Source organism: Ceratotherium simum, chromosome 9 (assembly GCF_057802395.1).
Source record: "Ceratotherium simum simum isolate JZ-2026a chromosome 9, ASM5780239v1, whole genome shotgun sequence".
In the NCBI taxonomy this organism is placed as follows: Eukaryota; Metazoa; Chordata; class Mammalia; order Perissodactyla; family Rhinocerotidae; genus Ceratotherium; species Ceratotherium simum.
In genome coordinates, this window is record NC_141908.1 from 76,528,439 (window position 1) to 76,546,437 (window position 17,999).

At 36.0% G+C, this 17,999-nt stretch overlaps 1 pseudogene across 1 annotated transcript in view; it reads left to right on the forward strand.

Annotated features, from left to right (window-relative positions):
- The window catches only part of LOC106800124 (shugoshin 2-like), a 30,759-nt pseudogene extending 17,391 nt beyond the window's left edge, over positions 1–13,368 (forward strand). Inside the window, exons 6-8 of the transcript XR_015553250.1 lie at positions 5,760–5,980; positions 7,439–10,621; positions 13,214–13,368. The product of XR_015553250.1 is annotated as a shugoshin 2-like (transcript). The remainder of the gene's footprint in view (positions 1–5,759; positions 5,981–7,438; positions 10,622–13,213) is intronic.
- The last annotated feature ends 4,631 nt before the right edge of the window (positions 13,369–17,999 follow it).

A 17,999-nucleotide genomic window follows, 5' to 3' on the forward strand; every position in this document is an offset into this window, starting at 1 on the left:
TAATACATCCTTTTGATGTTTCACTCAATTCTATTTGCTAGTTTTTTAAACTATTTTTGAATGTATGTTAATAAAGAAGATGGTTTATAATTTTCCTTTCTTGTAATATATTTTATCAAATTTTGTTATTTATATTACGCTAGTAAATGAATTTATAAGTGCAGTTCTTTTTCTGTTTTCTGGAAGTATTTGTGTAAAATTATTCTTGTTTATTCTTTAAATGCTTGGGAGAAGTTTATGTGGGTCTGTGGTTTTCTTGTGGAAATGTTTTTGATAGCATACCATTTTAATAGATAGAAGAATATTAAGATTTTTTATTTTTTTGTCAGATTTGTCAACCTTTTAAAAGAATTTGTGTATTTCATCTAAAATATGAATTTGTTGGCATAGGGCTGTTCATAGTATCTCTATGTGTTTAATGTCTACAGGGTATGTAGTGATGTTCTCTTTTTTTTCCTCCATATTGGCTATTTGTGTTTTCTCACTTTTTTCTTGATTAATTTTGTTCTAAGGGTTTATCAGTTTTCTTTGTCTTGGCAGACATAATCATCTTTAGGGCTATGTTGATCTTTCTTTTTAGTATTTTTGTTTTCTATTACATTTATTCTTCTCATGTTTCTTTTCTTCCCTCTGTTTTGCTTTTCCTTTCTTTTCAATTTAAAATTTTTATTATTATTACCATTATTATTGGTTTCTTGAGATTGTTTAGATTATTGCTTTTCAGTCTTTCTTTTAAAAAATAAAGCTGTTTTCCTATAAGTACTGCTTTACCTTCATCCCACAATTTTTGGTATGCCATATCCTTATCATCAGTCAGTTCAAAATATTTGTTACTTTCTGTGTTGCTATACTTTTTGACCCATGGAGCACTTACAAGTATATTATTTAATTTCCAAGTAGCTGGGTATTTTTTTCTAATTACTTTTTATTGTCAGTTTCTACCTTAATTCCGTTATAGTTACAGAACATAGTTAAAATTATTTTAGGGTGTTGAAATTTATTGAGACCTGTATTAGAACACATCTTGGTCTAATTCAGTAAACATTTAGGATGCACATGAAAATAGTGTACACTTTGTGGTTGTTGAGTGCAGTATTCTATGTATGTCAGTTGTGTCTAATTTGTTGATTCTATTGCTCAAATCTTCTATAGCCTTCTTGCTTCTCTTGTCTGTTTATTCTATCAGCTGTTGAGAGGAGAGCATCAATCTACCACTATGACTATGGACTCATCTATTTCTCCTTTTAGTTTTGTCAGTTTTTGCTATATATATTTTAAAGTTGTTATGAGATGCATATAAATTTAGGATTGATTTCCTGCTGAATTGATTATTTTATCAATATGAAATATTTCTAGAAATGATTCCTGCTTTAAAGTGTACTTGTCTGATATACCATTTCCATGGTATATCTTTTTCTATAACTTTACTTTCAAACTTTCTCATATTTAAAATGCATATAGGTTCATCTTTTTTAGAAAATAAGTCCACTGTAACATCATAGAATATTTAATTTGTTTATGTTTAATGTAATTGCTGATATAGTTGGATTTATATCTGCCATCTGGTCATTTTCTATTTGGGCTACCTGTTTTATGTTCCTTTTTCTCTCCTGTCTTGATGTCTTTTGAAATCAAATATTTTTCATTACAGTAGTCTTCCCCTTTATCTGCAGGGGATCTGTTCCAAGACCCCCAGGGGATGCCTGAAACTGCAGATAGTATCAAACCCTTTTATACTATGTTTTTTTGTATATATACATACCTATGATAAAGTTTAATTTAGAAATTAGGCACAGTAAGAGATTAAAAGCAATGAATAATAATAAAATAGGACAAGTGTAACAATATACTGTAATAAAAGTTATTTGATTGTGGTCTCTGTCTCTCTCTCAAAATATCTTATTGTACTGTACTCATCCTTCTTGTGATGCCGTGAGATGGTACAATGCCGACGTGATGAGATGAAGTGAGGTGAATGATGGAGGCGTTGTGGACCTTGGTTGACTGCGGGTAATGAAAACCATGGAAAGCAAAACCGCGGATAAGAGGGGACTACTGTATTTGATTTTTCTTATCTATTAACTCGGTATCTTCTATTCTTTTATGATTACTCTGGTGATAGCAATATTCATCCTTGATTTATTACATTGTCATACAAAATATTACTTCAGCACTTCCTGAATAATGCCAGCACCTTGGAATGCTTCAATCCCACATTCCTGTGTTCTGCCTTTATATTTTTATGTATTTTCATTCAGCATATATTTTAGTTCCACAAATTGCTACTTTTCATTGTTTTGTGTAGTCAATATTCATGTATAATTACCTATGTATTTAACTTTTCTATTTTTTCATATTGCTTCCTGCAATTTTTTATTGTATTCTCATTCATAGTCTTATTTTTATTATTTCTTTCAGCTTTATTGAGGTAAAATTGACCATTAAGCTTCCTGCATTTCGATATTTCCTCCTGAGATAATTTTCCTTTTGCCTGAAGACATTCTTTATTATTTCTTTCAGTGCAAGTACTGGCAATGCATTTGCTCAGTTTTTGTTTTTTTGGAAACATACTTATTTCACCTTCATTTTTAAGAGTATGTTTACAGTTATACAATTGGAGGTTGGGAATTTTCTTTCAGTAATTTAAAAGTGCCGTTTCGTTGTCTTCTAGCTACTATCTTTTCTCTTGAAAAGTTTGCACTGTTTTTCCAAGTTTAAGAAGTTCCTTTTTATTCTGGTTTGCTGAGAGTTTTTGTAATGACTTTTTATTGAATTTTGTCAAATGTCTTTTCTGTATCTGTAGAGAATCATGACTTTTCTCCTTTAATATGATGACTTCAATTGATTTTCTAATGTTAAACCAACTTTGCATTCCTAGAATAAATTTCAGTTGGTCATGGTGTATTATTCTGTCTATATATTGATAGATTTGATTTGCTAATATTTTCTTAAAGATTTTTATACCTGTGTTCCTAAGAGGTATAATTTTCTTATAGGTTTTGGTAAGGGTTTTGCTGGCTTTGTAAAATGAGATGAAAAGCATTCCCCTTTCCTCCATTTTCTGAAAGAGTTTATACAATTGGTATTTGTTCTTTAGATGTTTGAGAGAATTCACAAGAGAAGTAATTTGGGCCTGGAGTTTTTACTTATTAATTTGACTTCCTAAACAGATATGGGGCTCTTCAGATTTTCTATTTCTTTTCAAGTTAATTTATAAAATATTTGTCTTTCTAGAAAATCATTCATTTCATGTAGGCAGTCAAGTATCTTGGTATAAAGTTGTTTATAATATGCCCTCATTCTTTTAATGCCTGTGGCATCTCTAGTGAGGTCCTTTCTTTCATTCCTGATATTGGTATTTTGTGTCTTCTATCTTTATTTTTTCTCAAACTAGCTAGAGTTATATCAGTTTTATTGATCTCTTAAAAAGCTCAGCTTTTGGTTTCATTGATTTTTATTACCAGTTTTTCTTCCATTTCATATATCCTTGGTGTTTGCTCTTTATTATTTCCTTTCTTCTTAATTTTTTAAAAATTGAGATAATTCACAGATAAAATTTCTCATACCATGAAATTCACCCTTTTAAAGTGTAGAGCGCAGTGGTTTTAGTATATTCACAAAGTTGTACAACCTTTTCCACTATCCAGTTCCATTGGAATATTTCCATCACTCCAAAAGGAGAGCGTGAATCCATTAGCATTCACTTCCCATTGTCCTCTTCCCTAGCCCCTGGCAACCACTAATCTACTTTCTGTCTCTATGGAATTGTCTATTTTGGACATTTCATCAGAATGGAATCACACGATATGTGACCTTTTGTGTTCTAGCTTCTTTGACTTAGCGTAGCATTTTGAAGATTCATTCATGTAGTAGCATGTATTAGTACTTCATTCCTTGTAGTGACTAAATAATATTCTGTTGTATGGATATTCTACATTTTGTTTATCCATTGTCAGTTAATGAACATTTTTGCTGTTTCTGCTTTTTGGCTATTGTGAGTAATAGTGCTATTACATTCATGTAAGAGTTTTTGTGTGGACATAGTTTTCAGTTCTCTTGGGTATATACCTACAAGTAGAATGGCTGGGTCATCCACATTTAACTTTTGGAGGATCTGCCAAACTGTTTTCCAAAGCTGCTGCACTGTTTTACATTCCAATGAGCAAAGTATCAGGGCACCAGTTTCTCCATATCCTCACCAACACTTGTTATTGTCTATCCTTTTGATTCTAGCCATCCTAGTGGGTATGGAGTTGTATCTCACTGTTGTTTTGATTTGGATTTCCCTGTAACTAATGATATTGAGCATATATTCATGTGCTTATTGGCCATTTATATATCAGGATCATTCTCTGTTGATTATCTTTTTCTCTTGGGTTTGAATCATGTTTTCCTATGGCTTCATATGTTGAATGATATTGGACTGTATCCTGGACTTTGTGAATCCTGTGTCATAGAAAAACTGGATTCAGCTATGTTTTTCCAACAAGTTTGATGTTATTATTTTAGTAGGTAGCTACATTGGCTGAATTTAAACTTTTCTGTAATGAGTAACATATGAAATCTCATTTCAGGTCTTTTATCCTTAGTGGGGCTGCTTGGAATCCTCTTCACATATATGTGATTCAAGAGTCAACTAGAGGTTTGAGTAGAGTTCATACACATAATTTGAGGCTCCCCTCCCTACCTCTCATTTATTTCCCGCATCACACGCACTTGACAGCTGTTGTACTTGCCCTGAATTCTGACTTTGAACTTGACTGTGGACTTCTAACTTTTTAAAAATGTGGCACTGACTGAAGTTGTCAACAGTGGGAAACTCACCCTTCTTCTAAGTGTCAAGCCCCCTTCAGTTTCTACTTGCTTTTTGTTCACTTTCCAGTGACTTCAGGTAATTCTTGTTTTGTATTTTGTCCAGAATTCATAGACATCATGTTTGATAGGGTTGGATTCCATAGTAGCTATTCGGGCATTACCCAGAAGCAGAACCTCTCTCCTCTCTATTTATTTTTGTTAACCTGTTTCTTCAAGTGGCATAGAAATTTCCTCCAAATGGCTGCTCTACTAATAGTTGCCTTTAAATTTTTAATAAATATTTTGCCATATTTATTTTGATCGTCGTCAATAATTTTTAAATATCTATAGTTTGTTTAGCATACATGGGAAAATCTTTAGCATTGGGGGATCTTACTCTTCATTCTTCAACTTCAAGAATGTCAGCGTATCAGATTATTTCTGTGGGTTTCTATCCCCCCCCCCCCCCCATAGATTTAGCTACTGTAGGAATATGGCTTTAGTTTACATGGATGCTTTTTGGAAACATAGCAAACTTTATTTCACACATAGCTTTACATGCAATTGTAGTTGTTTGAAACCAGAGGAAGAGTTTTGGGTATTCCATAAAATTAATTATAGGAAAACTCTAAATATTATGCATGCGTATTTATAATTATGTTCAAACTTTATTCATTTCATTAGTATTGTTATCCTAATAGCCTAACCAGTGATTGTATTAGTTATCACCTTGTGGGGCCACTGGGGCTGTGGGGGTAAGAAGCATTCCTGCTTTATTCCAAGTTCTGTACTATTAGAAACTGTCTGTTTTCTACCGGTAATTGTCTTCATTGAACCCAACAGGTATCAGGGTGGGTTGGTGGTTGGATCTTAAATAAATGCAATATAGAAAGAACTATCCATGTAATATTCTAAATATTTTTTGTAAAATACAAAATTCCTCATTCTTTCCCACTTGTCTTTAGGGTTCCATTAACTTCAAATGATGATGATGATGATAAAGAGAAAGTGCAACGTGACGACAATATTATATCAAAGACATCACCTGATAGTCCCTCTTCGGTATCAACAAGACAACCTTTATCAAAGTATAATTTGGAATTGTTATTTCTCAAAGAAAATAAGCAGAATGTGTGTAGTTGAAGGTATTCAGAACATATTTCTTCTATTGATAGACTTCCCCAAGGTGAGATTTTCAAATTCATTTTGAGTATCAGTATGAAATAGTTACATTCATCAGATTTTCTTCTTCAGGCATGGTTCATAAACAGTTAATAAGGTGCATCTCTTACTGTATGGATTTACTAACTTTTACCATTTAAAATTGCTGGTGAAAAATTTACTTTAAAAGTAAATATGCCAACAAATGTCAAATGCAGAGTGGGCTAATACTGTTACGCTGGAAGCAGTATTTAGAAAGGAGCCAGCCTAAAGAGCCTTTCTTGGTATCTTAGCCTATGAATTGAAAGATAGCAGTCAGTCATGCACTGCTTAACCACAGGGATACGTTCTGAGGGATGCATTGTTAGTTGATTTCATAGTTGTGCAAACGTCATAGAGTGTGCTTACACAAACCTAGATAGTATAGCCTACCGCACACCTAGGCTATATGTTACTAATCTTATGGGACCAGCATCATTGACCAAAATGTTTTATGCAGTGCACGACTGTATATTTATTTAGTATCATGTTCTCCCTTTCATAGATACGAAAATTGTATCTGTGATTCAATAGGTATCTAGATAGCTGTAGTGAGCGTTTCAAAATCATAACCTATTGGTGCCAAAGCAAAAGCTTGAGCATGGCTAATGGTTGAGCAAGAGAAAATGATGACACTTACATTGTATTTACATGGGATTTCAGAATAATAATCCTATGGTGTAGGCTGGCTTATGTATTTGTTGTAGATTTTCAGATTGGGATATGGAACCATAACTATATTGAATTTAGAGCTTAGAATTATTTTTACTTTCTAGAAATGTATGTATGTGTGCACAATTTATATATACATCAGCTGCCTTCTGATAGCCTTTTTTTGTGTGTGAGGAAGATTGGCCCTGAGCTAACTTCTGCCAATCTTCCTCTTTTTGCTGAGGAAGACTGGCCCTGGGCTAACATCCATGCCCATCCTTCTCCACTTTATATGAGACGCCGCCACAGCATGGCCTGACAAGCGGTGCGTCGGTGTGCACCCAGGATCCCAACTGGTGAACCCCAGGCCGCCGCAGCAGAGCATGAGCACTTAACCGCTTTTGCCACCAGGCCGGCCCCCTGATAGCCTTTTGATGGTAATCCTTATCAGAGTTATCACTGTTATTGGGGCTCGTTCCTGGCCTCCTCCTACTCTAGAGATATATGTTAATGGCTCTACTTTTGGCTCTTCACTCTACTGTCGGACCCAAAGCTGAGTGAATTCTCAGAAACAATTTTCCACAGATACAAATGTAAAATGTGGGTTATGAATACTCTGATCATTTCTACTTTATTTTTTATTAGCATAGATTGTTTATAATATAAATATCTGAATAGAACACGTTGTCAGCAATCCTCTCTGTGAAACAGCTTGATTTCTAATTTAATTTGTTTAAAATAATAAATTTCATGTCATTACTTATTTCTGAAGGTATTTCCCTTTATTTTATAGAAAACCACTCAGACCAAAGTTCCAAGAGTCCTCTAATGAGTGAGATAAGGAAGAGCCACTCAATCAGCCACAGAAAGGAGAAACCATCTCCTAGTAAGTAACATGACTGAAAAAAATGTGTGTCATCTTGGGAATCAAATAATCCTGCAGGCACTCCCTGTGTGACAGATTTAGATCAACAACAGATTTCAAGTCCAGGATTAACTCGGAATAATGAGATAAATGATCCTACTAATGAAATGAATATTAAAATACAAAGAAACATACAGTGCCTTCCTGACACCTCTGAGTTTGCAGGTGAAGCTACTGCAGAGCGCATGAATCAAGTTCAGGGTAATGGTGACTTTCAGTTGCAGAAAACTGTGTATGCTGCTGACATGGATTTAACTGCAAGTGAAGTAAGCAAAATTGCCACAGTTTCAACAGGCACTAAAAATAAAAGTAATAAAAAACCAAATGATTGTGGAATGAAAATTTTCAAAAAAGTGAAAAATTCAAGCTCTGAAAAAAAGAAAGAAAGATCAAAGACAATTTAAAAATAGTTCAGATGTGGATATTGAGGAAAATATTGAAAACAGACCAGAAAGAAGATCTGTTGTCCTGGATGGCAAAGAGGATTCAGAAGATCCAAATTTTATTTTCAGTACTGAACTGCTGACTCAGTTGAACATCCTGGAGAAAATAACCCTACATAATGGCTTTGATCAAGATGGCAGACAAAGTACACAGTATAATCAAAAAAAGAAAAGAATTCTTGGAACAGATGAGCAAGAAGAAACATGCTTGTTCTCCCAAAGTTCAGATAAATTCCGACAGGAGACTAAATTTGATAAGGGTCAGAGTTCTCTAGCTTGTAAAAAGGTAAAGCTTCTAGACAGACATTTATGATTCATAAGTTAGAAAAAGGTAATTATTCTCAAACCAAAAAGGTAAAGAAACCATTTCTAAAACCCTAGAATTCAGAAATGAATTTCAAACAGCTGATCTTTCCACCAGGGATAATGGAAATTTACATGACTATGAGAGTCACAATATGTTGGATTTGAAAAAGCATGTCACTGATTCGCAACCTGCTAAGCAAAATCAATCAAAAATTAACAAGAAGCTTAGACAGAAAGTAAATCGGAAGACAGAAATAATTTCTGAAACGAACCAGTTATATGGGGATAATGCTAAAGATGCATGTGGCCTAGAAAAAGATAACATATTCTTGCAAACCGTGGAAGATAAAGAAATCATCTCTGGAAGCCAAGAAGTTTCTAAAGACTTTCAAATACCTGCTCTTTCCGCCAGCGATACTGGAAACCTGTGTGATCATGAGACCCAGGGTGTGCTGGGTTTACAAAAGCAGATCACCGATGTGTACCCTCTTCAGCAAAATGAATCAAATGTTAATATGCTTAGGCAGAAAGTAAATCGAAAGACAGAAATAATTTCTGAAATGAATTATTCAGATGATGACAAAAGTGTGTATGGCCCAGAAAAGGATAAATCTTTCTTCCTAACCGAGTAGGATAATGCAGTCATCCCTGAAAACCAAGAAGACCCAAGCGAGTTGACAACACCTGCTGTTTCCACCAAAGATAGTTGAAACCCATATGATTTTGAGACTCAAGATGTTTTGAGAGTGAAAAAGCCTGTCCATGATTTGCAGCCCACTTGTCAAATCAATCAGAAATAGATAAGAAGCTTAGGCAGAAGGTATATTGCAAGACAGAAATAGTTTCTGAAATCAACCAAATCTATGAGAATAATGACAAAGGCATACATGACCCAGAAAAAGGTAACTTGTTTTCTCTAACCCAAAAGGGTAAAGAAATCATCCCTAAGAACCTAGAAGACTCAAATGAGTTTCAAACAGCTGATCCTTCCACCAGAGGTGATAGGAACCTATGTGATCATGAGACGCAAAACATTTGGGGGGTGAAAAAGCGTGTGACTGACATGCCACCTGTAAAGCAGAATGAATCGAAAATAAAGAGGCTCAGGCAGAAAGTAAGTCGGAAGACAGAAATAATTTTGGAAATGAACCAGATAAACGAGTTTAAGAACAAAGGTGTGCGTGACCCAGAAAAAGGTACGTCTTTTCCCTAACCCAACAAGATAAAGAAACCATTTCTGAAAAGCTGAACATAACAGATGACTTTAAAACAGCTCATCTTTCCACCAAATATAATAGAAATTTATACGAGTATGAGACCCAGCATATGTTGGATATGAAAAAGCATATCACTGATATGCAACATGCTCAGCAGAATGAATCAAAAACAAATAAAAAACTGAGGTAGAAAGTAAATCGAAAGACAGAAATAATTTCTGAAACGTTCCAAATACATGAGGATAATGATAAAGTTGTGCCTGGCCAAGAAAGCTATACCAAAGATCTTGGTCTTAAAACAAATGAATGGAAACAAAGACTTGAATGCCAAGGTATTATCAGTGGAGACTGTACAGAAATCAAGAGTAATGAAAAGGAAAATTGTGATCAGATTTCCAATCCTTACAAACTTGTTCAAAAGCATGGGAAAGAATCATCAGGCAAGGCAAAGAACATTTTGGCAAAAAGTGAAAACAAACCTATTTTGCAGTTAACAGATTCTTCAGAGACGTGTATGTCCTTAGAATCACGTTCAAAACATGTTCCTAATGAAGCTGATTCTGGTCCTGAAAACCACATGGAACCACATGAGAATCCAAAGCAAATAACTACAGCTCTGAATAGAAAAAGAAAGATCCCCTCTGTGGGAGTGATAACAGAAGGAGGGTGCCAGGCCAAAGTAGTCAGTAAAATGACATCCAGATCCAAAAGGAAGACCTTCAGAGAGCCTTCTCCAGACGGCCGTAAAGTAATGGACACCCTTCAGGGAGTATCAGTTGAATCTGAACAAGCTGATAAGGAAACAAATTTGGAAAATGAGAAAATTGTCCCAATTAAGCCAGACTCTTACCCAAAGGTGTTTACATCTTTATCTCAGATATATTCACCTAACATACAAGAGTCTTCCTTTAACGGTGTTCCTCAGGGTTCAATACCTTTGAGTATTTTTTCTAGCAATAAGCTGGTAATTAGAGAAAGTTTTGCCCTGGAGAGCTCACGGATCCTTCAAGTAAGTGATGATGTGCGTGAGAAGATGGAAGGGATGAAATTTAAAGTCAACCAGAGAACACAAAAATCAGGAATAGGTAGGTCAATACCTGAGGTGATCAGGTTTTAAATGTATATATATTTTTTCCCTTAACCAGTAAAATATTTGCTATTATAACTGATATTTTTATGGAATTTAAAAACATATTTAACTGTGTAGCCTGATCTATAGAAACAATATGAAGCAATTTTTAAAAGCTTAATACTTTGGGACAATAACTCTGAGAGTGTCTTGAACATTTATTACATAAAACATGGATTTGGCCTTTACCAAAAAGTTCTCTGATAATGACATTAGGCAGATAATTTTCTGTCTCACGTATTTGAAGGAAATTGAGTGTTTTAGATGTATATAATAGTGAATTGCCCTGGTTTGCTTTTACCAAAGACAATTGCAAGTTTCTTACGGGTGAGACTCTCTCCAGCATATATTTAATGCGATCAAAGCATTATTCTAGGTATTTTAGAGGATTAAAAAATAACCAATACCAACTCCCTTTCCTCAGAATACTTGGATGTAAAGGTAACAAATATAGTATATAGTGTTGAAATGTGGTAAATGCTTTAATAAAAGCACACATATTATGGTGAGGGATGTAATTGTTATCCAACCAAGTGGGCTCGCCTCCTGTTGAGTTAAGTAAGACTCAACACCAGTGGAAGTTGTCTCCAAAAGTAAAGTGTATTTGCAGCAAATAGGAGGCCCTGTGGAATCATTTCCAAAGTCATGGCGTCCCGAACAAAGGGAAGCAGGAACTTTCATTTCGGTTGGGGAATGAATATTCAACAGGGAGAGGCGGGTATTCACTTTCGCAGGCTCAGTTGGAGAACAGGCTTCCACATAATGAGGCCTAAGCTCCTCCTGGAGAGATCTTTGCTTTAAAAATAAGGCAAAGGTCATGGGCGTAGCTCTTGTGGTGAGGCTTGGTCAGTTGCGGGATGGCTGGTGGTCACATCTCCTGAACATATAAAAGGAAAAGAAACAACTTGGAAAAGCAGTTAATTGGTTCCACCTTCACCCTTGAGTTTCTCAAGGCACCTAGTAGGTGACATAATGGGGAGTCATTTTGACTAGAGGAACCTGCAAAGGCATCATGAAGTAAGTAGCATTTTAGGTCCTGAAGAACAGGTAGACTTTTTACCTTTAGTGAGTTTTGTTTTCCCCGGTTCTTCAAATAATACTCACTGAAGAAAATTGGATGTAGAGAATCAGAAAATAGCAAGAAAGAGTCTCCTGGAAGAGCTGCAGTCAGCATTTTGGCATATGCGTGCAGACCTGTGTGGGAGATCAAGATTTGGCCACCCTGAAATATATCTCTTTACCTTGATTGTTTTCTCTGAGGGACATTTGACCTCCCCCACTAACTGCCTAAAGAATTTGACATGATGGCTCCTTCCTAGAGCAGATCTATCATGATGGCTGTAAAGATAATGTAAGATAAATGTTACAATAGGAAACGCACCAACAAGCCCATCTTATCAGAAGTTCTGTCTCTCTGGCCACATTCTCTGGATGACCCTGCAAGGAGCTGCCAGACAAACATTTACATTTATAAGGAAAATCTCCATTTGTAAAGGTATCTCCCTCTCTGTTTTGGGAAGAGGGGGGGATGGCCTCATTTTTAGAGGCTTATCAATGTGAAAGGTGAGGCCTTAAATCTGCATAATAACCTTACTCTTGTTTACTGTGCTTTAGTGGTAATCTCCTGTAACTGACTCCCCCCACCCCCAACATCCTCCTTTGTCATTGGCTGAACATGGTATTTAAGACGAGAATTTCTGCTATTGTGTTGAGAAACGCAGTATCCCTGGTTTCTCCCATATATACATGTTATTAAATTTGGTATTATTTTCTCCTGCTAACCTGTCTTGTTAATTATTTGGCCAGCCATAAGAACCTTAAGGGAAAGGGCAGAGAGGGATTCTCTCTCTTCCCCCGACACCTGAATCCATGGATGTTTAAAAAATACTGGAAATCACACTATGTGTAACAGTACTCATCCCACTTTTTTCCCTTAACATTGGATCCTAAGCATGTTCCTTTGCTATAGCAAATATTGTGATATTGGACATTCCCGTATGAATTACCATTTTCTACTGAGAGACCAGCATTTCAGCACATGTATGTGGAACACTAGGATTTTGGTGGGTCAGGCTATTCCAGGAGAAGAGATACTGGAGCGAAAGAAGTAGAAGGGTCTAGAGCTACAGGACGTGTTAGAGGACGGGGAGCCATCTGTCATCTCTGCTCCTCAGGGTGCCTTTCACAGGGTGAGCCATCAATGACAGATGTTCAGTGAGTGTGCATTAATTCGTGTGAGTCTCTGAAGAGAGTTGAAACGTGAAGAATTGTTATCAGCCTGTGTGTGATTTCAGAATAGAAATGTTGCGGGCTGCTTGGATAGTGTTTTCAAATTTTAAGTCTCTTTTCCTCTCATCATTGCTGGAAAGAAATTAAAGTTGTTTACAAAGAATTTCAGTGCTACTATTGTATATTTAAAATTATAACTTGGTTATTGTTAAGTTTAAAAATTTGCTACCAATAATTTGCAAACCATTAAATATCCCATATCTATTTCCATATCTCTCTATATTTTGAGTAATATTTGTGAAAATAATATTCTTTTCAGGTGATAGAATACTACAGGACTTGACAAATACCAATTTTCTTTCAAATAACGCTGGTAAATCTGAAAATAAGTCAGAAGATCTATCTTCAGAGCCGCCAAGCTGAAAAAGAAGGTGTACTCCTCTCTATTTAAAAGAGCCAAGTCTCAAAAGGTAGGTATTTCAATGATAGTAGAGTGATTTCAGTGTGATATTATAAAATATATGCTTTGAAAAAATTCCTGCCTGAATCAGTATTTGAACACTTCTGAATATCAGTAAATCATATACTGTTGACATGTAACAACCACACTCTGATCTGGGTAAGATTTGAAGAAAGGTCTTTTGTTCTTTGAACAGACTTTTTTTTTTTGCACGGGAAGATTGGCCCTAAGCTAACATCTGCTTCCTCCTTTTTTCTTCTCCCCCCACCCCAATCCCCAGTACATAGTTGTGTGTAGTTGTAAGTTCTTCTATGTGAGCCACTGCCACAGCATGGCTGCTGACAGACGAGTGGTGTGGGTCCGCGCCTGGGAACGGAACCTGTGCCGTCGAAGCAGAGTGTGCTGAACTTTAACTGCTAGTCCACCAGGGCTGGCTCTGAACAGACTTTTATAAAAGTTATGTTACCTATGATTTGCAGACCACGATTTCAATATCTGTTACCTCAATTTATTTATTTTCTACTTTGTCCTTAGAAAAATTCAAAGTGCTTTATATGTCCTTTGGCCTCAAAGAGTAACAGTCCTTTTTCCTTCTTCTTTTCAACTTCAAATATACCTCAACAAAGAGAAAATAGTACCTGCCACCGCGTTTATCCATCTTTTATCAATATTTTGCCGTATTTACTTCATCTGTCCTTTTTTGTTGTGGTATTTTTTAAAGCAAATCCCTAATATTGGGTCATTTAATTCCTAAAGCACTTCTGTATATATCTCCAAAAAGTAAGAACTTCTTAACAAAACTAAACAGCAATGATCACATCTAACAAAATTATCAATGTTATTATCATCTAATGCCTAATTCCCATTCAAATTTCCTTCATTATCCCAAAAGTGGCCAAATGCCTTTTACATGTGTTTTATTCAAAATCTCATTTTTTCCTTTTTGTTGTTTTTGGTGAGGAAGATTGGCCCTGAGCTAACATCTATTCCCACTCTTCCTCTATTGTGTATGTGGGCCGCTACCACAGTATGTCTTGATGAGCAGTGTGTAGGTCTGTGCTCGGGATCGAAACTCACAGACTTGAGGCTGCTGAAGCAGAATTGCTTCAGCACGAATTTAACCACTATCCCACCAGGCCAGCCCTGAAATCTCATTTTTTTAAAGGATAAATGAAGTAGCCTATTTTGGGGAACCTGATCATATTTGGGAAAGTATTTTCAAAAGGATAGAGAAAAACAGGCTTAAATTTTCACTTGCTTGCATTGTTTCAGTCTTTCCTTCTTTTGTGAAATTAAAGACATTGGTCTTTCTGGCAGGTATTTTAAAACAATAACCAGCAGATGGCAGCAATACAGGAGAGGGTGAAAGAGAAGCAAATTAAAAGTGAAATAAAGGACCCAAGGGCTTTTTTCAAAAACAGCTTTATTGAGCTGTAGTTCACATACCATACATTTCATCCAGTTAAAGTGTGCAATTCAGTGGTTTTTAGTATATTCACGGACATGGGCACCATCCGCACAGTCAATTTTAGAACATTTCTTCACCTCAAAAAGAAACCCCATGCCCTTTGGCTATCATTCCCCTACTCCCAGTCCTAGGCAACCATTCACGTACTTTCTCTCTATAGATTTCCCTATTCTGGAAATTTTATATGAATGGAATCATATAATATGTGGTCTTTGCAACTGGCTTCTTTCAGTTCGCATAATGTTTTCAGGGTTCATCCATACTGTAGCATGTATCAGTATTTCATTCCTTTTCATGACTGAATAATATTCCATTGTATAGATATACCACATTTTGGTTATCTGTTTATGTCTTGGTGGACGTGTGGTTGTTTCCACCTTTTGGCTATTATGAGTAATGCTGCTGTAAACGTTTGTTTGCAAGTGTTTCTGTGCACGTTTGTTTCTTTTCACTTGCATATATTGCTTGTTGTGGAATTACTGGGTCCGATGGTAACTTGACGTTTCATCATTTCGGGAAGCACTAGACTGTTTTCCAAAGCTGCTACAGCATTTTACATCCCCACCAATGTGGTGTGAGGGTTCTGATTTCTCCATATCCTCCCCAACACACTTCTTATTATTTGACATTTTGATGATGCTAGCCATACCAGTGGGTGTGAAGTGGTATCTTATTATGGTTTTGATTTGCATTTCCCTGATGACTAATGATGTTGAGCATCTTTTCATGTGCTCATTGGCCATTTGTATATCTTCTTTGAAGAAATATCTATTCAGATCCTTTGCCCTTTTTTCAATTGGGTTGTCTTTTTATTATTGAGTTGTAAGTTAAACTTTTTATGTTACACTAATTTTAGACTCAGGAAAAAGTTGTAAGAATAGTACAGAGGTTTCTCATATGCTCCTCACCCAGCTTTCCCTAATTTTAACATCTTCCATACCCACAGTACAATGATGAAAACTAGAAAAATAGCATGGGTGGGATACTGTTACCTAAATTATAGGCTTCCGCTCACATGCCTTGCTGTTCTAGAATCCTATCCAGGATCCCACTTTGCATTGAGTTCTTGTTTCTCCTTAGTCTCCTCCAGCCTGTGACAGTTCTTCATACTTACTAACTAGGTTGTAGCATTTAGATACAGTTCTTTTTGTCGTAGGTTAGTTCTTTTCTTACCAACCCCTTCAACATAGTTATGTTATTCATTTGTAATTCAGTTAGGTACATTTGTTATTGTTGTCTTCCATTTTCTCCTCCCCCACTTGGTGGGTTTTGTTGTTTACTTTAGGGGTATGTGAAACATTTTTCTTGTAAACAAGTCAGAGCTATACAAAATGGTATATGCAGAGAAATGTCAACTACTTTCATCCTGCTACCCTGTTCCCATCACCTCTGATCCTGTTTTCACCCATCTCCTAGATAACCAATTTCTTTAGTTTCTGGTTTATCCTTCCTGTATTTCTTTTGCACAAACAAGCAGATATATGTTTATCCCCCTCTTTGTATATAAAAGTAGCATACTGTAGCTACTCTGTTGGGCTTTGCTTTTTTTCATTTAACTGTATGCTCTGGAAATCTCTTCATATCAAGTCCCCAAAAATTCACCCATATTTTCTTCTAGTATTTTTATATTTTTATTTGTTATATAAATCCCTAGTCCTACAGGTTTTTTTTCTTTATTGTGAAATTTTTGTTGTACATTATTGTTCGTCAGTCACCATATAAATGCATCCCTTCACCCCTTGTGCCCACATCCCATCCCCTTTCCCCTGGTAACCACCAAATGGTTCTCTCTGTCCGTGTGTTAGCTTATCTTCCACTTATGCGTGAAATCATGTGGTGTTTGTCTTTCTCTTTCTGACTTATTTTACTTAACATAATACCCTCCAGGTCCATCCATGTTGTTGCAAATGGGATGATTTTGTCTTCTTTTATGGCTGATTGGTATTCCATTGTATATATATACCACATCTTCTTTATCCAATCACCAATCGAGGGAGACTTCTGTTGCTTCCACGTCGTGACTATAGTGAATAATGCTGCAATGAACATAGGGGTGATAAGCCCTTTGGATTATTGATTTCAGGTTCTTTGTGTATATACCCATTAGTGGGAAGGCTGGATTGCAATGTATTTCTAATCTTAATCTTTTGAGGAATCTCCATACTGTTTTCCATAGAGGCTGTGCCAGTTTGCATTCCCACCAGCAGTGAATTAGGGTTCCCGTTTCTCCACAGCCTCTCCGGCATTTGTTGTTTTTTGTCTTGGTGATTATAGCCATTCTAACAAGTGTGAGGTGATATCTTAGTGTTGTTTGGATTTGCATTTCCCTGATGGTTAGTGATGTTGAACATCTTTTCATGTGCCTATTGGCCATCTGTATATCTTCTTTGGAGAAGCGTCTGTTCATTTCCTCTGCCTGTTTTTTGATCAGGTTGTTTGTTTTTATGTTGTTCAGTTATGTGAGTTCTTTATATATTATGGAGATTAATCCCTTGTTGGATATGTGGTTTGCAAATATTTGTTCCCAGCTGGTGGGTTGCCTATTTGTTTTGATCCTGGTTTCATTTACCTTGTAGAAGCTCTTTCATCTGATGAAGTCCCACTTGTTTACTTTTTCTTTTGTTTCCCTTGTCAGAGTAGACGTGGAATTCGAAAAGATCCCTTTATGACCGATGATGAATAGTGTACTGCCTATAATTTCTTCCAGGAGTTTTATAGTTTCAGGTCTCACCTTCAGGTATTTCATCCATTTTGAGTAAATTTTTGTGTATGGCGAAAGAAGGTGGTCTACGTTCATAATTTGCAAGTGGCTGTCCAGTTTTCCCAGCACCATTTATTGAAGAGACTTTTCTTTCTCCACTGTATGTTCTTAGCTCCTTTGTTGAAGATTAGCTTCCCATAGATGTGAGGTTTTATTTCTGGGCTTCCATTTCTGTTCCATTGATCTGTGTGTCTGTTTTTGTACCAGTACCATGTTGTTTTGATTAGTATCACTTTGTAGTATATTTTAAAGTCAGGGATTGTGATGCCTCCAGCTTTGTTCTTTTTTCTCAGGATTGCTTTAGCTCTTCAGGGTCTTTTGTTGCCCCGTATGAGTTTTAGTATTCTTTGTTCTATTTCCGTGAAGAATGTCATTGGGATTCTGATTGGGATTGCATTGAATCTGTAGATTGCTTT